Here is a 22,102-nt window from a genome sequence, read left to right as displayed (position 1 = left end):
CTTCACCCATTCGTTCCCCCAAGTGAAAGAGTGCATCAGTGTGTACATCAGGCCATGTATCTGGAAATACCTTGTCTTTTCAGGAGCCTCCATCTCTCCATTGCAGTCCACCCGTTTCCTCTTCAGAGACAAGTCGGTGGTACGAGGACGACCGTCGGGCGAACCCTCGGAGCATCTGAAATCTACAATGAGACATTTTTACAGAGTGTCCTGCAAATGTATCATTCATTTAATTGTGTCCATGTCAGGGTCGACCAGTGACTTACCTCCTCTCCCATCATTTGCCTGCAATGGACTGTCCAGCACAGGGGGCAACAGTGGCTGAAAGGAGGGAGAAATAAGGTTAATCAGTTGGCCAAAATGCCTCAGCACATGTTCAGCACCGCGGAGAGCTCCACAGTGGAGCAGATAAGCGGAGAATCAGCCAGTGAAATCTGGAGCAGCACACAGGTGAGCAGAGTTTGAATCAGCCGGTGAAGTGGACTATGACCACCCTCTGGGGAGAGAGAGGATAGGCTGCATGCCAACTCTGAGCGAGGCCTGACTCAATGGCCCCAGTCACACAGGGTATTCTGCTAGTCACTTTGAATTGAACAAATTAAAATGGTCGTACTAATAACACTTTACTATAACACTTCACACTATACTATAACACTTTTTAAGGTCTTTGTGAGCAAATGATAAACTTGAGGGACGAGACTCTCGCAATACAACATGCCTTTAAATATTTGAGCATTTGTAAAGAGACACTAATGAAGAACTGCCACAACTTCACTTTTGATTCAGACCAATTAAAATTCTAGATGAGAAAACGACCCTAGTGATGCTTCTGTCTAATCTTTCGGTCCACAATTTGTCAAATTTAAGGCCCAGTTCAGATGCAGCAGTCAGTCGCACTGTACAAATCTTGTAATGTCCATTTGAATGTCACAGACAATTAGTGTAGTTCATCAGAAGTACCTTAAGTCTGCTGTTAGACTGGTGTCGCACAATTCCAGAAGCAGATGTGAGGGGCAGCGCAGACGAATCTGTTGAAGAAATAAAGTAAAGTAAATTACCCTTAACACAATATGTGAGGAGCACATCGGTAAAACACAGATACAGACAAATTGTACATTTTCAAAATATTTATAAACCACACACACAGGCACGCGCGCGCGTGCACACACACACACACACACACACACACACACACACACACACACACACACACACACACACACACACACACACACATCCTCCTCCCCTCTCTTCAACATCTGGAGAGAGGAAGGGAGGGAGAGAGAGAGAAAACGAAAAAAACATTTTAATTGATCATAATTTAGTTGGAGAGAGGAGAGCCTCTCCCAATCAGCAGGGAGAAGTCTTTTCAGTTTGGGTCCCCCTCTTCTTCCTCAGTGTCTGGTTTACCAACAGCACCGGCTGCAGGGTTCATCATAACCTGGGGCCCCGGACCACAGAGGGCCCCCGAAAGCTCAGGGTTTGTATGTACATTCGTAACCTAACTGTAAATTGTATATTGTAGCTATATGTACTATCTCAGCCATCTTCATGCTATGCTATGTCATGTTGTGTCATTATGTCATGTCATGTCATCGTTGTTGCTTGCTGCTTGCCTGTGAGCTTTTTTTTATAGTGTTGATTTGGTACAGTAGGCTGAAACTGAATTGCCCTTCAAAACTAGTCTGAATCTGAATTCAATAATTGCAGTTGCAGCCGGACGGATTTCCTTGAGGTCCTCCTGGGCAAAGACAAGAGTGAGGCCCCCTGAATCCCAACCCATCCTTTCTACTACTAGGTGCAGCACAACCTTTTCTCTGAAAGAGTCATTTACTTACCAGTCATTTACTCAGAGTACTCGCCGATACCAAATACCCATATGGTTACTACTTAGGTTGCTGGTGTTTTATCATTTCAGATTCTCCCCTCCTGTCTTCAGAGTTCACACCTCAAACCTCCCATGCAGTCTGTTCAAACTGAAATGCAGGAGCGCACACAACAAAAATGATATGATCTTATATAGTCTATTATGCAAACCCAATGAGTCCTCTATAAGTTTTTAGCTCTTTTTGCAACTGCTGCGCCTGTTGCTTCATGCACTTTTTATACTCTTTTTTAAAGTTTTGTTGTGATGCTTTTAAATGTCCATTTCATTCTCTTCTTTTATTTTCCTGTCAACCATTTTATGTGAAGCACTTTGAATGGCCTCTGTGTATGAAATGTGCTATACAAATAAACTTGACGTGACTTGACTTGATCTCTTGGCATCGGCTCACTTCACAGATGCTGAGTGTAGCCTCCATGTTAGCCTGCATCGGCCTCCAAATGCACCCCCCACGTTACCATGAAGTAGGAGCTGAACAAGATGAAAGAGTTTAGTTTTGAAGTCAATCATTTCATATTTCTTCTAAATTGATCATAAAGAGGCATAATAGTTGTTTAACACGTTTGTGGGGCGCTCTAAAGTAGTCGCCTATCTTTCCCTAATGATACAGTAATGCCACGTTCCATTTGCACGTCACCTGAACTCGGATTTCCTAGTCTGAAATTCGGGGGAACCTCACCAACCTCAACCTCAAAATCCAAGATGGCAGCTCCTGCATCAACAGTAGTGAAAGCTGTATAGCCCTAATACACTGTTTACTAGCACTTCTGTCTTATTGTGTCTCATTAAAATCAGTTGTACACACAGTACTGTCTAACTTCTATCTGTGGATATGTTGCTACGGTGTTTGTATGCGCAAAATACAGCAAAATAATGCAACCGGTATTGCTAACAATAACTAGCCTGGCTAGAGCTAACCCTGGCTGGTTTTCTGACTGTTTTACTGGAACGCTGTCGACTCACGTGTGACGTCATTCCCAGCTGCATGGGACTCCCAAGTTCCAAGGCAAATGGAATGTCCGCCCTTAGGCAGATTCACAGGGCACTGAGCCGAATGGCAATCACTGGAAGTGCTGGAGGTGGGGAGGGGAGACCAGGTTTGCCCTGGGGGCCACAGCAGGATAATCCAGACCTGCTCTCCTCTCTCTCCCTCCCTCCACAGCAGGATAATCCAGACCTGCTCTCCTCTCTCTTCCTCCCTCCACAGCAGGATAATCCAGACCTGCTCTCCTCTCTCTTCCTCCCTCCACAGCAGGATAATCCAGACCTGCTCTCCCTCTCTCTTCCTCCCTCCACAGCAGGATAATCCACAGCAGGGGGTACGGTGGTGCAGTGGTAAGTGCTGTCGCCTCACAGCTCGAAGGTCCTGGGTTCGATTCTCACCTGGGATGCTGTGGGCGCTGGAGTTGTGACCCCCCCATATCTTCAGTGCCTACTGCCCAGGTGGGCTATCTCGTCGAAAGGGCCTTTCTGTGTGGAGTTTGCATGTTCTCCCCGTACCCCCCAGGGGTTCCTCCGTACATAACCCCCACTAAAAACATGCAGAAGATCGTCATCCGACCAGTGACGACAACATCTGAAGTTGGTCCAATGATGGTCCAATGAAGGTCCCCGGGCGCTGGAAAGAAATAGCGACCACTGCTCCCGGCCTGCCCCCTGGAGGAAAGGACAAGCCTGGATGGGTCAAATGCAGAGGACATATTTCACCGGCCACCGTCAGCATGAGTGTGTGTTGTGGCCGCATGCATGTGTTGTAGTGTGTTCGTGTGACAATAAAGACGGGCTGCCGTCTGAAATCCTGTAATCCAGACCTGCTCTCCCTCTCTCTCTTCCTCCCTCCACAGCATGATAATCCAGACCTGCTCTCCTCTCTCTTCCTCCCTCCACAGCAGGATAATCCAGACCTGCTCTCGTCTCTCTCCCTCCCTCCGCAGCAGGATAATCCAGACCTGCTCTCCTCTCTCTCCCTCCCTCCGCAGCAGGATAATCCAGACCTGCTCTCCCTCTCTCTTCCTCCCTCCACAGCAGGATAATCCAGACCTGCTCTCTCTCTTCCTCCCTCCACAGCATGATAATTCAGACCTGCTCTCCTCTCTCTTCCTCCCTCCACAGCATGATAATCCAGACCTGCTCTCCCTCTCTCTTCCTCCCTCCACAGCATGATAATCCAGACCTGCTCTCCTCTCTCTTCCTCCCTCCACAGCAGGATAATCCAGACCTGCTCTCCCTCTCTCTTCCTCCCTCCACAGCATGATAATCCAGACCTGCTCTCCTCTCTCTTCCTCCCTCCACAGCATGATAATCCAGACCTGCTCTCCCTCTCTCTCCCTCCCTCCACAGCAGGATAATCCAGACCTGCTCTCCTCTCTCTCCCTCCCTCCACAGCATGATAATCCAGACCTGCTCTCCTCTCTCTTCCTCCCTCCACAGCAGGATAATCCAGACCTGCTCTCCTCTCTCTCCCTCCCTCCACAGCAGGATAATCCAGACCTGCTCTCCTCTCTCTTCCTCCCTCCACAGCAGGATAATCCAGACCTGCTCTCCTCTCTCTTCCTCCCTCCACAGCAGGATAATCCAGACCTGCTCTCCTCTCTCTCCCTCCCTCCACAGCATGATAATCCAGACCTGCTCTCCTCTCTCTTCCTCCCTCCACAGCAGGATAATCCAGACCTGCTCTCCTCTCTCTTCCTCCCTCCACAGCAGGATAATCCAGACCTGCTCTCCTCTCTCTTCCTCCCTCCACAGCAGGATAATCCAGACCTGCTCTCCTCTCTCTTCCTCCCTCCACAGCAGGATAATCCAGACCTGCTCTCCTCTCTCTTCCTCCCTCCACAGCAGGATAATACAGACCTGCTCTCCTCTCTCTTCCTCCCTCCACAGCATGATAATCCAGACCTGCTCTCCCTCTCTCTTCCTCCCTCCACAGCAGGATAATCCAGACCTGCTCTCCTCTCTCTTCCTCCCTCCACAGCAGGATAATCCAGACCTGCTCCCCTCTCTCTTCCTCCCTCCATCCCGTCAGACAGCGTAGAGGAAGGCTGGTCGAGAGGTCAGGATTAACGAGGCTAGCTGCTGCTGTCGTTCTAATCAAACAAACTTATTCTACTCCAATGTTGACAAACAAGGAGCAAAATTCATATAATCCCTGCTGATTGTTTAATGATTAAACCATGCTGGATGGATTAGCTGTCAGAAGAAGAGGGTCATAGTACATACCTGTATAAATCTGCAGCTCCTTTCATGTGTCCTTTCATGTGGTCTGTGCACAACTCAGATCCGGCACCCTCCCTTTGGCGTTAGAAAGTGGTAGATTCAACACAGTTCCAGAAGAGGACAGGTTGTGTTTATGTTGTGACCTTGGGGAGATAGACAATGAAATTCATTTGGTGTTTTATTGTCCTCTGTACGATCACCTGAGACACACAATGTATGAAAAAGTGTTTGATGTTCACCCAGAAGCTTTTTGGTTACAGGATGTGCCTAGACTTGAATTTTTCTTTAATAAGAGAGTCTTTGATATAGCTCAATGTATTAGTAATGCCTGGGAAAGAAGAAAAAATATGCTGTTTGTATACGTTTGTAATGAACATGTACTATTTTTCTATATGACACTTTGTGTCCTTTTGTTTGTTTTGTTAGTTATCTTACATTCTGGAATATGGAAGTATTGTAAATCTCAGTTTTGTATTTGTCGTGTCTCATATATATATATATATATATATATATATATATATATATATATATATATATATATATATAATGTATATATACATATATATATATATGTGTGTGGCCACTCTGTTTCTGTCCTGCGTGTCGACCCATTCATGGCATGGGAGTCGAGATGGATGGAGCACTTCAATATTTATTTGTCCGCCCCCAGGCTAACCCAGCTTCTACCCACTCCAGGTATAAATACCACCACCTTTCTATCTCAACACAATATTGTCAGTATTCAGGTGTAGTCACCTTTCACAACATTTGACCCCCAACAAGACAAAAGGCGGAGCAGGACAAAGACCCGGGGGCGCACTAATGTTGGGATAATGTTGGTAAAGAGATGCAAGGCCTAGGGCTGCCAACATTCCATCCCAGCAATACTGGACGGTCGGACCAACGGGGGGGCTATGATATTAAAAAAAAATACATTCAACTCTAAAAAATGTGTTATGTTATTCCCTTTACAGTGTTTATTTTCTGTTTTCATTACTAACTGTTATTGCCATTTCCCTTGATAGGGAAACATTTCACATAATATTGAAAGGTTTGAAAATGCGTGATTTGAATCTGGTCTTTCAAATGTGACTTTGAAAATAATCACACACCAAAGAAGATGGCATAACTGCTGAACTGCTAAATTTTATTTAGCAGCGAAGAATGGAGTAATGCTAGATGCACCTTAGCCTGTGCAGCCCGCTTGTGCATGTCTGTGGCAGCATGTTGTTTTATGTCACTTTCTCCCCCGTGCAGGCCCGTAGCCAGGGTTTGAGAAATACCGAGGTCATTTTAGCGCGGCGTGGGGGCCCCAGGGGGGGCTGTCCCCCCCCGGATAATTTTTTTTGTCCATTTTAAAGTAAAATGCTTCAATCTGGTGCACTTTGAGAGCAAAATGAAGAGGCTAGATCTATAAAGAACTACATACATCATGTTAGATTAATATCCTCTTTACTGTGCTGTTGCTTTAAAATGATACAAAAAATAAATGTCTCCCCATATAATATAATTTATATTCTGCATACAGGTCACATGGCATAATACTGCTCAATTAAATACAATGGCCCATCTACACAAACATCACTTACAGGGGAGTTACTTACCCATTCACTTCAATAGAACTGTCCCCAAAGTCTAGCCCCAATCTAGCCTCAATGCAAAATCTGAATGTTGTGAGTTATCTCTCTTCCTTCTATAGCACACAGAGAGGAAGCAAATTGTTACATTTCCGATCAACTGTCGCATTAAAACATCAATGACAGATTAATAGATCTGGGGACCGGGGCTATTTTTCAATTTTTCAATTTTTTTTTTTTGGTGTGGAAAATACCGAGGTCATGACCTCGGTCATGAGCTACGGGCCTGGTGGTACGTCCTGCTGGCTCCCCCTGTCAGGTGAAAAGAAGCGGCTGGCAACTGCGCATGTGTCGGAGGAAGCATGGTGCTAGTCTCGGCTCTCCCCAGATCGGCAGAGGGTGGAGCAGCGACCGGGGCAGCCAATAGGGCAACATGGAGATAAATTGGCCAAGTATAATTGTGGAGAAAAATCAGGAAAAGAAAGTGAGTCTGTCTCACCTGGATACTTTCTGCTTAGTCTGGCTGACCAGTGTGGCAGAGACAATGTAGCTGGCTGATGATGTCAGAGTGCAAAGACTCAGGAGACAAGTTGTAACGTTGCGTCAGTGGAATACTGGGACAGATTTGAGCCTCGTTGCAGAAACCACAGACACGCCGGTTAGCTTAAACGGAGCAAAGACAGGGTTCGATTCCCGCCTGGGACGCTGTGGGTGCTGAGCTGTGTGTCCCTATTCCCATGTCCTCAGTGCCTACAGCCCAGGTGGGGCCATCAAAAAGGGTCTTTCTGCGTGGAGTTTGCATGTTCTCCTGGTGCTCCCCTCCAGATAGGAACCCCCCACACACAAACAAACATGCAAAACAAACAAACAAACAAACTTGTTACGCATCCATCAGCTCAGACTCAGGTCAATGGGTCAGGTGCAACAAATGCTGTGTAGCCTAGCTAATAGATCCATGGTGCTAGCTAGCTAACGCTAGTTATCTTCCATGTTCTTTTTCTGTCACTCATAAATCCCACGCACGCACGCACGTACGTACGTAAGCACGCACGGCCACACGCACGGACAACTGCCAGGCACGTAATTCAAATCGGGACGTTCACTCTAGTTTGAGTTTAGTTGACTGCAGTCAGTGAGTGAGAGAGGTCAGGAAAGACAGTTGCTTGACGGAGTTCAACGCACAATTCAACAGACGAGACGATAACTACAACAACACAACACAACACAATACAACACAACACAACACAACACAACACACATTTAACTTCTACCAACTAAACAGGATAGGTAGACGAACGTTACACATTCCCAACCAACCTCCGTGGAGCGTTTAAGTTGGTCAGTTTCAGTTTGTGGACGGGACTGCCAGCATGGACCAGGTAAGACTTTCAGAGTTAATTTCGGGCTGTGGCGGTTAAAAATAATTCTTACTTTCATATTAATAGACAAGATACATTATTTGTCACTTGATGCACACGACAACGAAAGGGTAAAGATGGCGTTGTTTGGCCCTGTGCCAATCTCCATTTCAGTGGCACTTGAACTAACCGTTACATCAACTTTCTCGTTTCATGCCTACTGAAGGGTGTTTTTTTTACTGAGGGGGTGGTTCATACAGTATATCAAGTGTTTGGCTCTAACATGTCACCAAAAATAACTGCATTTTGAACCAACGACTAAATGGAGCCATGTCAACTTCGAAATGTTTGCTGCTGGGTTTGTTTAAATCCAACCTTCAGATTGATTTAGCATATTTAAGTACGAGATAATGCCTCATTTGCATATTAATGTATGTTAACATTTCAGAAAACGGCTAATATTACTCTTAAATGGCTTGTGTGTGTGTGTGTGTGTGTGTGTGTGTGTGTGTGTGTGTGTGTGTGTGTGTGTGTGTGTGTGTGTGTGTGTGCTGCAGCCGGCTCGCTGCCTCCTGCCTCCAAGACGGGGGGCCAGGAAGAGAAGAAGACCTGGATCTAAAGCCGTGCAGCGTTGTCCTTGTGGGTGGAAGAAGTGGACGACCCTCAGAGGCCTCCACATCCACCAGGGAAGGATGAGATGTCTCCAAAGCCAGGTAGAGAACCAGACACTGTCATGCCCATATCATAGCCTACAATAATGGGGTATATGTCATATACCATGTAGCCTACATATTAATTCATCATTTGTTCACACATGATAAATGGCAAAACAAACAAACAAACATACAATTTAAAATCATACATACAGCTTTTCTCTGGGTAACTGTAAGAGTTGAGAAATATCCTTGGGAAATCTTTCCTTACTACATTGCTGTAAACCAGTGCTTCTCAACCTGGGGGTCGTGAACCTTAAAGCTTAATTTTAATTAAGCAGGCTAGCATTCAGAAACTGCAGGTGGCCTACAATGACGGTATGAGAATACTGCTTGGGAGGCCAAGGTGTTGTAGTGCCAGTGAAATGTTTTGTGGTGTAGGGGTCAATACCTTTCATGCCCTACTGAGAAACCTGACCTATAAGTTTATTTGTCGTCTGAATGTTTCTCAGAATATCATAATCTTGCTTCTGACTCAGCCCAGTCTTAGTGCAATTAAGTATCAGTCCAGCATTTGGGCTCATTGGTACAGGCTCTTATTGTAGTATTTTTTGATGTGCTGATGTTAATTGTGTAATTGTTTGATGTTGTGTTGCTGTTTTTTACTGTGTGTTTATATTGGACCTTGTGTCTGCTAATAAAGATTGATTGATTGATTGATTGATTGATTGATTGATTGATTGATTGAATACTTTAGGGGTCTTATCGCACTTCTATCTAATCTAATCTTTAATCCCACCAGATCTGAACTTAATCACACGCAAGGATATCCACTCTGTGCGTGTGTTTGTTTGTGTGTGTCTAATACTGTACATCCTGATGATGGCTCTCTGTTCCCCCAGCAAGCGGAGGAGAGTGAGCCTGCAAAGAGGTCGAAGCCCTCTGCTCCCGAGTCGGCCTCTGCGATTATGAAGGTGAGTTGGCCGAGTCGCACCATTTGATCCCTCTTCACACCGCTTCACCAAGGCAGGTGGTTTCCAGGTGGTGTCCAGGATTTTCCAGCACTTTCCAGGTGGTTCCAGGACTTGATGACCTCCCCATGACCTTCCCCTGATCATAACCCTCTGCCATGCCAAATTTCAGCCCAATCTGATCGAGACAGACGCGCGCGCGTGCACACACACACACGCACGCACGCACGCACGCACGCACGCACGCACGCACGCACGCACGCACGCACGCACGCACGCACGCACGCACGCACACACACACACACACACACACACACACACACACACACACACACACACACACACACACACACACATGCAGTGTAGGGTTTTTCTTAAGGTTGATGCAGACAGTTTTTCAGTTGACACTGTTGATAGCCAATAGTATGTGATGGCAATATAATATCAATGCAAACCTACTCACCATGTGTGATGTCTCTCTATAGGCCACCCCAACGAAGCGCCACTGCAGCAACGAGCTATATCGCATGGTGTCCTACACCTCCAAGAAGCCCGTCCTCAGCCCCATCACCGAGAGCCCCACCACGGAGAGCCTGACCTCCACCCGTCCATCCCCCACACCGCAGCAGAAGCCTGTCCTCAGGAAGTGCACAGGTAAAACACAGGCACTGACACGGTGATTCTAGTTGTAGTAGGGTTTTCGTAGCCTAGGTAAACCCAGCCCCCACGTGACCTGCTCTCTCAGTTCCCAGTCACTAGACTGAGAACAGGTCTGAGAGCAGGTCACGTGGGGGATGGGTTTACCCAGGCTAGGGTTTTCGTACCCTTATGCTCCTAAAAGTGAGCTCACACCACGCAACTTGGAATCCAAACCTCTGATGGGAATCATCAATTAGCGTGACACTTTAGACCACATCTTTCCTTAATGAAACGTTCATTGAACTTGAACGGTTCTTGTGGGGGAAATCTACTAAATTGGGTGTAATAAAATGGATTAATGTAATACAATTGATTACTGGTTGAATTTACTGAATACTAAAGTAAGTACAAGAGCCACGTATGAGAAGAAATCACAGAAAATCACTTTTATTTTTCTGCCGGTTTCCTGGACTGATATAGATATTTGTTAATTTATCTGATGGTGAAAAATTTGGTCTATCTCACTAAGTGAAATGATCTATGGTCTCTAAATATAGCTGAATTGCTTGGTTTGACCAAGTAGCCTAAAACTATTTTTATATGCATTTTATAAAATGTCTATGGAAAAATAAATGGCAGATGAAATCCCTTGGTTTCAACTTGACAACATACTGTAAACATTCTAAATTGCCCCCAGCTAACTTCCTGTTGCAGGGTATACAGTCTATGATGCTAATACAATAGATGACAGGAAATAAGCTAGGTTTGGAACTGTTCCTTAAGGTGCGTTCACACCGACCTATTAAAGTTTTTCGCTGGCATCGAGTTTACATACAAAGTCAATGCAAACGAGCGATTGAGTGTATATTCGCCCGGGAGAAAGAGCGCTGGGCGTCTGAGCCACAGAGACAGAGCGATAGGGTGAAAATTCGCTCGTCGCCCGAGATGAAATATCCCAACTCGAGCGAAATTTCGCTGCCAACAGTCGCTTGCCGCTTAACGCTGATTGGCTGCCGTAACCCCGGAGCATTTATTCATTCTTGCATTGGGGGAAAACACAGTTGTGTTGTTTGCGTTTTCATCCTGTCTAACGTTGGAGCTGAGTGCTGCTTGTTTCTTGATAGTGAAGATCTCTCTCGAAGCTCGCTGCACCCCGGCCACATCTATCAGCGGGCCGACACAGGTGCTGCCAATTGTGCACAAATAGTCTCTCCCTCTCTCCAAGCTCTGAGTATGAACACCTCGGCCCGAGGGCGGAGTGCGCTCCCGGTTTGCGGAGCGATTTAAACACAGCGACAGAGCGATTCCAAAGGGTTGAATCGAGCGACAGGGAGAAAAAAAAATATCTCGGTGTGAACACAGCTTTAGCAACACAATTCCATGAAAACCGTCTTTCAACAGGTCTGAAATCTTCCCAAGCCTATTCTTTCTTCTTCATAGGTCTTTAATATTGCATCCCTCTTGCTTTCTCGTTGCCATTCCTTCTCCCCTCCCCTGACCTGCTGTACCTCTCCCTCCCCAGAGGTGCAGGCTGTGCTGGACAGTCCAGCAGATGTGAGCGGGGCGGTCATGGAGGAAGAGGAGGAGGCCAGGAAGAAGTTCACCATCGAGAGCTTCGTGCTGCACAAGGTCCTCGGGGAAGGCTCCTTTGGCAAGGTACTGGAGGAGATAAGGTCAAACTTGGTCAAAGCTGTTTTATCGACGTTTGACGTTGAAAAGGCAGCGAGGTTTTCAAATTAAACCTCTGCTTCATTCCAATTTTACGTTGAGATTGTAGACGTAAAATGCCACGTTTTAGAAATGTTTTCAAACTTACGTTGAGATTGTGTGTGTGCATATGCGGGTTTTCAGACAGGTAAACTGCCAGCGTTTTATTCTGCTGGTGACTGGATTGCTTGATTGAGTTAAGGCTCTGTGGATGTTTGTATGGTTGTCCAGCGGCTGCAGCAGTGTTCATGATGTTCTCGGTGTGTTTGCAGGTGTTTCTAGCGGAGCTGAAAGGCAGAGGGGAGTTCTTTGCCATCAAGGCTCTCGAGAAGGCTGTGGTCCTGAGGAAGGACAATGTGGAGAGCACCATGGTGGAGAGGAGGGTCCTCTCTCTCGCCTGTGGGCACCCCTTCCTCACCCACCTCCACAGCACGTTCCAGACAAAAGTAATAACACCCAGACATCCACCTCCACACACTCCTTAAACCCTCCTCAGCCAGTTCTCTGTGACCTATCTCTGTTTTGTTTTCTTCTTTTCCCAGGAGAGCCTTTTCTTTGTGATGGAGTTCCTGAGCGGAGGTGACCTCTTCTTCAACCTGGAAAGCTGCAAGAGGTTTGATCTACAGAGATCAAGGTATGTCAGTCCAAAGCATAGACCAAATATTATGGACGTAGCTACCGTGACCTCACCCATTGGTTTTTGAAGCCTCAAGTTTGGCATTTTCACCGTCACCATCTTGGATATTTTGAAGCCAGTAGTGACGTGAATTTGGACAAGAAGAGCTGCAGTGCGGCCTGCTATTGGTCCGTGGTTGGCGAGCTGCACGATCACTGGACAGGGGACCTGTCAATCACACCCCAAAACATTGACTTTTCTATCGTCTATTTTATAGTACTTGAAATGGGGCCATAATTGACCAAATGAACATCCTGCTGTATTGAAGAAGATTTTAAACTGCTGATTGAGACCATCAACTCATTAGGAAAGTGTTTACTGGGGCCATAAATAAAGTGAGAAGTATGCCCATTTTCATATTCACTTGCATGTAAGCGGACTTCCTTTGCAGCAAGTGGAGTCGCCCCCTGCATGCCCTTCGATAGAATGCAGGTTTAAGTTACTTCACAAACGGAGCTAGGAGCTAGCCCACTGGTCCAAAGACACGCTAGAGATGTTGGCTGAATACACACCTCCATTTTGCCTCACCCTCGTTATATCTCCTCTCTCTGTGTCTTCTTGCAGGTTCTACGCAGCAGAGATCATCTGTGGCCTCCAGTTCCTGCATGCAAACGCAATTGTGCACAGGTGGGTTCTAAATCTAGAAATAGGTTCCATTCAAAAAGTGATTTCCTGCATAATGATTCCTCTCTCCCAATTTTACCATCTACACTAAGTATTTTGTCCACATGAATATCAACCATAGGCCTATTCCAGATGTGCTGGAATTCCATTTTCCCTAAAATTCCCTAAAAATTGATTTGGCAAAAAAAAGAAAAAAGATTTGATGTACAGTTGCAAGCTACTTTTTATTTTGGCATGTAGCCTGTAGATTCAAGATTCAAGATTCAAGATTTTTATTGTCACTCCATGGTACAAGTATCACGTGTGAAATTCTTGTGCTGTGGACTCCGTTTACAACATAGTGCAAATAGTACAAATATAACAGGGCATATGGATGCAAAAACAACAAGAGACACAACAAGCAATAAGGCAGTATAGTGATAAGACAAGTCAGAGACAGTGGCATATTAACTGCACATAGGTGCACGTGTCGGGTGCATACTTTAGACGTGCTTAAACATTTTAAATTCCGCGTATTTGACATACAGGTGCAAATAACATATTCCTTATTAAACATACAATTAAACTCGGCATTTTAAATTCGGCGTATTTGACATACAGGTGCAAATAGCACATTCCTTATTAAACATACAATTAAACGTTAGACATACGTAATGGTAGCAGCTACAGTACGGTACAGTGCGGCTACTACACTATTTGTGTATGTTAAGGAGTCTCGTGGCCTGCGGGAAGAAACTGTTCCTCAAGCGATTTGTGCGTGCTTTCGGAACCCTGTATCTTCTCCCTGAGGGTAGCAGGGAGAACAGGCTGTTGTGGGGATGGTTTGTGTCTTTGATGATCTTCAGGGACCTCCTGAGGCACCGCTGTTTATACAGTTCATGCAGATCTGGCAACTCACATTCTGTTATGTGCTGTGCCTTAGCTTGGTACATTTAGCTGGGGATAGCTTCAAAGTAGTGAATCTATATTTTAATGTAGAGCAGCTGGCAGCTTAGCTTCCTACATTTTCCAAGTAGCTTGACCAACAACGGTTCTCAGCCAAGACCAGACCTCACACCGGAAGAGATATGATATGTAGTACACACAAACACCTCATGCTTCTCTTTCTCTGTAGGGACCTGAAGCTGGAGAACGTTCTGCTGGACAAAGAGGGACATGTCAAGATAGCAGACTTTGGCCTTTCGAAGGAGAACATCCAGGTCTCGCCGACCTCCTCCTTCTCTGGGACTCCAGAATACATGGCCCCCGAGGTGAACACACACTACTTGTTAGAATAGACATGTTTGCATTAGAGACGTCCTGTGGTGTAGTGCAGGGTATACGGCGTATAGCCACTTATTTTTCAGATGGCTTTGCGTATAGCCATTTATACCGGCAGATTCCACCTGGAAGCGTTGAGTGGCTGCGGCTAGCCCCTTTCACCACAGAGTGACAACACAGTCCTGAAAGGGGCTAGCCGTAGATCCTGAAGCATCCCCGAAGTGGCTCTCTCCTCTGCTCTGCTAATAATCTCTGCCGATAGTCTATTTTTGATGCTTCCCGCTAGCAGCACAGAGCAGATCGAGCTGGGCAGAATTCAACAAAAATAAATGGTCAAAATACTGTATGTCATGGGACAAACAGTCACGCATTGATTTGTCAGCAGGGTACACAAGACACATAAGCCTGCTGTCAATTATGCAATTATATATCAATTACTTGAATGCTTCCATTATTCTTGGCATTTTGGCAGCTACTTAGGTTCCAATAAACCTCTGTTTGAAATTCTTGTTTCAATGAACTAATTCAGTAATGTTCAGGTTATGGAAGCCTAATAGATTCCATTGTTACATTTTTAGTGTACGGTATAATTCAAACACTACCACCCCCCAAAAAAGGTGATGGTGGGGAGGGAGTCCCAATTGTCCAGGGACCACTACACCACTGGATATGTCATTATGAATTAGGATGAGGCCTTTATATACAGTATGGGGGCGGGGCTTTGGATTAAAAGTCAGTTGTGGCCCAGCCATTGTGCCACCTCCCACTGGTCCTAGAAATCCTTGAAAGTTAGCGAATGGAGGGGGGGTTTGAGTTTGCATTGAAACTTTTTGAAAATAGACACAAATAGGCATGGGTCATTGAAATCATATATTTTGTGCAAGAATAGAAATTGAAGTTCTTTTTATATATGTGTGTGTGTGTGTGTGTGTGGGTGTGTGTTAGATCCTGCTGAGGCTGATGTATGGCACATCAGTAGACTGGTGGGCATTTGGAGTACTGCTCTACCAAATGCTTATTGGTCAGGCACCGTTCTACGGCCGAGACGTCCCTGAGCTGTTCAGGTCCATCCTCAGCTACACACCTGATCTACCCCGCTGGCTGGACCCACATGCCAGTGACATCCTGGCCAAGGTTAGAGGCTGTGTGTGTGTGTGTGTGTGTGTGTGTGTGTGTGTGTGTGTGTGTGTAGGTGTGTGTGTGTGTGTGTGTGTGTGTCTGTGTGTGTGTGTGTGTGTGTGTGTGTGTGTGTGTGTGTGTGTGTGTGTGTGTGTGTGTGTGTGTGTGTGTGTGTGTGTGTGTAAAATAGGCCTCGTGACGGGGAAGTCATTATATGACTGTAAATCCAGCACTGCCTGTATGTCATGTATGTAACCTGGGCTCTGATGTGCTTGTCTGCTCTCTAGCTGCTTGTGAAGGTGCCTACGCGGAGGTTAGGGGTATACAGCATGTACGGCAATATCAGAAGTCACAACTTCTTCAGCGGGACCGACTGGACGGCTCTGGAGCAAAGGCAGGTGGAGCCACCCTTCAGGCCAAGCGTGGTAAGTACAGTCACCAGGAAATCATGTGTTGGGTCGTGTGTGTGTGAGAGTGAGTGAGTGAGTGAGTGAGTGTGTGTGTGTGTATGTTATCAATTTGGCCATGGTTAGGGGCTCTGCACTCTACTGAGGTCACTTTTCTAGTTTTCTATGCAAGGTATTTGACATGAACATTCTCTCCTCTGCCCTCACAGAAGTCAGCCAGCGACAGTCACAATTTTGACGTGCAGTCCCTGGACGAGGAGCCCAGGCTGCCCGCTGCTGAGTGGAGCGTGAACAGCACCGTGTTCAGAGGATTTTCATTCGTGAACCCAGGCATCGCCTCCACCCCTGCACAGTGACCGCTCCACAGACTCGAGGGGTGTGCGGGACTGTTTTTTTAATCCCGCTCCTGCCCGCTCCTGCTGGATTTCTGACCATTACTGCCCGCTCCTGCAACGTGTGTGTCACTGACGCTGTGTCACTGCGCCAACGTGATTACCACCCGCTCCCGCAAGAATTGTGTTGGGTCTCGCATGGGAGTCCTGTCCCGTTGCACCCCTCTACCACAGACCACTTGCGAGCTACCAGCCAACAACTCAGAACCAGCACTTACAACACAGAGACAATAGACCAGGCATGTCCAAGGTCCGGCCCAGGGGCCAACTGCGGCCCGCGGCCCGATTTTAAACGGTCTATATACGTATATAGAGACACTGCGTAACGCGTCATCATTCAGAAGCCACGCCCAAGACGGGGGAAAACAGAAACCCCCCCTCCAATCCTGGCGTTCTCCTATGTCGCGTGCATGGTTGCGTGTTGCACAAAAAGATCGTATATACGGAAGATGAACACTCCAACTTACTTCCTTGACGGCTAGATCCACATCTTTCTTCTCGCCAATTCTCTTGGCTTCCTTGTTTTGCTCAGGAGTACAAAAAAACTTTAACTGGCGATTTTCTACATTTGTTGTGTGTGCACAGCCCACCACACAACAGCTTTTAGCTATGTTTAATTCAAGGAAAACGACGCTGGTGTGTGGAAATGAACGGAGCTTTTCCCCCGTGATGGGGTTCATAGAGCCCAGGGCCATTCCCAGTGCTGCCAGATACAGTCTCTAGCCCTGCTTCACACTGGCAACTTTTAGCCCCGTGTTTAGACCAAAAGTCAGGGTTAACCCTGAAAAGTCAGGGTTAACTCTGCTCCAGAGCAGGTTGCCCTTGGCTGAAGTCGGGGTTAACCCACTTTGGAATGTTCCAGGATTGTGCATGTGTGAACAACAAAATTATATCAAGAATGTGACTAACTCTGAACTTTGCTGAATTGGTGAACACAGCTGATCACTACTACTGCTGCTGCTGCTGCTATGTGGAATAGCAGACAAGGAAATTGAAAGGAGGGTTAAAATGAAGGAAAGAATAGATTATCAGTGTTTATTGTTAGTCCACAGACAGAAGCATATGAACATTTCAATTGGAGATAACCTCTAGTGGTACTTAACCAAAAATACATTCCTTTGTATGTTTTGTTTTGAAATTGTATTGCTTGTAATCTGAATACTTGATATATCGTATTATTATATTGTTTCCATTTATATATTTAAATACATTCAATTTTCATTCAAATACATTAAATTTTTTGTTTTGTTCTGACCTATCATTTTTATATGGTGTATTTGATTGCATTATTACAAAACATATGTATTATAGTGTCAAATCTCTCTCATATCGTGTCCCCACGATTTCACTTTGTTGTTGAACTGTAAAATATCCTGCCTACATTAGATATCTCAAGTCACACAAAGTCATATCTTTGTGTTTGATATTTTAGGGATCATTGCACTTTTTTTTAAATATGTATATATATAATATGAGAATATTGGCATATATATTGATATCAGATTTTGTATTGCTTTGGAATATGAATATTATATTGTTTCCATGTATATATATGTACATTAAATTTTTTGTTCTGACCTATCATTTTTATATGGCGTATTTGATTGCATTTTTACAAAACATGTATTATAGTGTCAAATCTCTAATATCGTGTAACCATGATTTCACTTTGTTGTTAAACTGTAAAATATCCTGCCTACATTCAATATATCAAGTCATATCTTTGTGTTTGATATTTGAGGGATCATTGCATTTAAAAGAAATATGTGTATATATATATAATATGGGAATATTGGCTGATATATCGATATCAGATTTCTTTTAAAATATGTGTACATATATAATATGGGAATATTGGCCTCGGCCTCAAAAATCTAGTACCGGTCAGGCTAACGCAGAGGAGAGGACTGCAACATTAATCCCACTATGCTGGCATCAAAAGTGGGCATGAATGTGACTGATGGGCCCTAGTGCAAGGTGGCTCTGAATAATTACAAGGGTCTGCTGTCCAGCCAACACATTGTTGGAGGGCCTGCTCTCTCTATGGGCCCCTATGGACAGTGTCCATAAGAAGTTTCTGGTGTTAAAGAAAAGTGTTCTTGTTGGAAACAAACCAGGGAGTATAATATACAGTAGTTTCAGTCTGTGTTTTCAGGCCTCTGATCAGCTCCATTGTAAACTGTTCATACACCACTGCTGCCCTCTGCTGGTGAAATACTTCAACTGCTGCTGAGCTGATATAATATATGACTCGAAGGCCTTTGCTTTTCTGTATTTGCCAACTTAAGTGAACATCTGATGACATCTGATGCTCCAACAAGATGTCAATGTTTGAATATGATTGATATGGAGAGGCAACCTGCAAACTGGCATGGATGGAGGTATCACCACCTAAAATATATGCCATGGCAGAAGTGATTGGACAGTGTGAATTGCAATGATCGTTCATCTCATAGGTACATAGATTGCAATACTGGTTAGAGTACCATCAGTTTTAACTTTGTGTTTTAGATATTGTAGCACTCAGACATGTGGAATATTTTGGGGGGAAATTGCCATGGATGCAAACATATAAAATGTGAATTTCTGTTATTCACCTTATGTAGCCCCGCCCACTTGACCCCGTTGTGTTATGACTTCCTGTTCGGAACGGCGACCGTCTGTTTGACCCATGGATGTATTAGGTTTGACCTGCTCACTGGTACTGTACTGTCACAGGAAGTGTAAACACAATAGGAAGTAACTGGCTGACCCTTGTGTTGGAACATATTGGTGAATAGGTCTTAGATGTTTTTGTATGAAATAAATTTGCATTGAGCAGAACTTAGAAAAACAGCAAAATATACTTTATTCAAATAATCAAGTCATTCTAGGTCATAGAACAGCAATCACACTTGACGTGGTTTAGGAATATTCTTATACATAGATATTAATATATATATTATATATCAATATTCTTATACATACATTGTACATACATACAAACGAACATCAGGCACAATTTTGGTAAAGATCTCTTAGTGGAAGTATTACACAAAGTAACAACAGCCTTCTGAGATACATAGACATGATATTAGGCGAGCGATGCAGGGAGGTACAGTGAAACATAGGCTTATATGAGTTGATGGCTCAAGAAACCAACGGTGAGTTCAAAAAATGTCTCAGAAATGCCTGGCAGATTTCCTCTGTGGGTTACAAAGAAATGAGACCAAATCTAAATCGTGTGTTTGAAAAATGCACAAGATAAGATAACTGAGATATCGCCTCGACAATTCGAACATCAAAGGCTGTGGCAATTTTGGGGGATTTTTGGGGCGAGGATTTGTCCAAAACACTCCTGAATAGATTTACTCCTTGTTACATCCTCGTTACATTTTATACAACTAATGTCAACTCATTTTGCTGGCAATGTTGCCCCGCCCGTCATGTCGATCAAAAAGTTGCCCTGTGTATTAGCCTACACCCCTCAGACAGACATGACATTGTATTAGCCTACACCCCTCAGACAGACATGACATTGTATTAGCCTACACCCCTCAGACAGACATTGTATTAGCCTACTACACCCCTCAGACAGACATGACATTGTATTAGCCTACACCCCTCAGACAGACATGACATTGTATTAGCCTACACCCCTCAGACAGACATGACATTGTATTAGCCTACACCCCTCAGACAGACATGACATTGTATTAGCCTACACCCCTCAGACAGACATGACATTGTATTAGCCTACACCCCTCAGACAGACATGACATTGTATTAGCCTACACCCCTCAGACAGACATGACATTGTATTAGCCTACACCCCTCAGACAGACATGACATTGGAACATCTTTCCCCCCCCTCAAAACTATAAAAGAGGAACACTGTAGATTTATGTCAATGGTAATTTGATGCTCTTCCATCGCCATTCCCCACAGAGTTTCTGTTGTGTCCCAGTGAGTAGAGCCCTGCACGGGCCTCAAATCTAGGCCCTATAGCCTCCTGGACCGGGCCTCGGGTCAGAATGCTGGGCTCCACCAGTGAGTATCACACAGCCCTTAAAACTACAACAACTGCACTACCACTGCAAAAGCACCGAAAATGACACATGGCTACTGAGACTGGGGGGGGCGTGGCTACTCAGACTGGGGGCGGTGGGACAAACATCAAAACATCCAGCTAAATGATGCGTCTGATACCACATCTGGGGAAAGCAGTGAAGCAAAACGACCATTCAAAGCAGAGTGATGGAGAACAGACACACGAGACAAGAAGACACAAACATCGGGTTGTAAATTGAAGGACAAATTCGTAATGATTATAAAAATACGTGAAAATGACTATTTAACAAAAACATTACAAATTACATTCATTATAAAAAATTGTACACCAGTTGAAAAACGTAAATTTGATTAAAAATTGCCAATAAAATTGATTAAAATCGAATACAATAACAATATATACAAACACAAGTACAAAATGACAATATAAAATGTATTACAATCTAATAAAATAAACTATTTACAGTGACAAAATCCAAGATGGCAGCTCCTGCATCAACAGTAGTGAAAGCTGTATAGCCCTAATACACTGTTTACTAGCACTTCTGTCTTATTGTGTCTCATTCAAATCAGTTGTACACACAGTACTGTAAAAATCACCAGTTTAAGTTTTTTTGTACTCCCGAGGAAAACAAGGAAGCCGTTGAGAATTGGCGAGAAGAAAAATGTATTTCTGTCATTTAAACAAAACTTTTTGTAGAAGCAATTCTTGTATCCATAAGTCAAAGACATCAAAGCTCATCTTCTCATTGCTATTCGCATTGATGTAAGAACATCAGACTGCGTGAAAGCCGAGTGTTCAGTCAGAGTTGAGGCAGAGGCAGACACCCTGCAGCACCCAGTGGGAGATGTGCTGGGTGGTGAACAGGTCCGCCTCAAACACCAACCCCACGCCCATAGCATTCCTCCACATGGACGTTGTGTACACTGGCGTCCGCAACGTATTCTGTCATTTGAGGCGGCGTGTCTCTATGGGGATAACCTTGAGTATGGCCAGTGGGACAAGCACATCTTTGGGTTGACTCTTTATGAGACAGCCCTTCTCCATGTCCCAGTCTGCTCCCTCCAGATGCAGGCCTGACACAAAGCAGCCCTGTCCAGGTCTGTCACTGACTTGGTGGTCAGTGTGGTATGAGGTGACCTCTGTGTAGAGCGTGGAGCCATCCAGAGGCCAGCTGTTCTTCCTGCAGGTGGCTTGGACCAGAGCAGTCAGGTAGGACCCAGGGATGTGGAGGCCTGACAGCCACATTACATTCGGCTCGCCCTCATCCACACAGGACCTGTACGGTTCATAGCGCCTCTTGAAATGAATCATCCAGTTGCCCAGGGACTTGAGAGTGTCGGGCGCCAGCTTCCTCCAGATGGCAGGGATGTGACCGTTAAAGACGGCCCGGGCAACCTGGTCCAGCTCGCTGCTCATACCCACCTCACCAGCCAAGGCCCTCTGCAGCTCAGCCAGAGAGTGTTGCATACAGACCACCAGTTTGTTGAAGCGCTCCAGCTCCTGAAGCAGCACCACCGAGGTGGGGGAGATGTCCGGGCCAAACCGCTTTCGAATTTACGTCCATGTC

The sequence above is a fragment of the Poromitra crassiceps genome (genome assembly GCF_964638095.1).
Source record: "Poromitra crassiceps genome assembly, chromosome: 11".
In the NCBI taxonomy this organism is placed as follows: Eukaryota; Metazoa; Chordata; class Actinopteri; order Beryciformes; family Melamphaidae; genus Poromitra; species Poromitra crassiceps.
Note: the sequence above shows the minus strand (reverse complement) of the source record.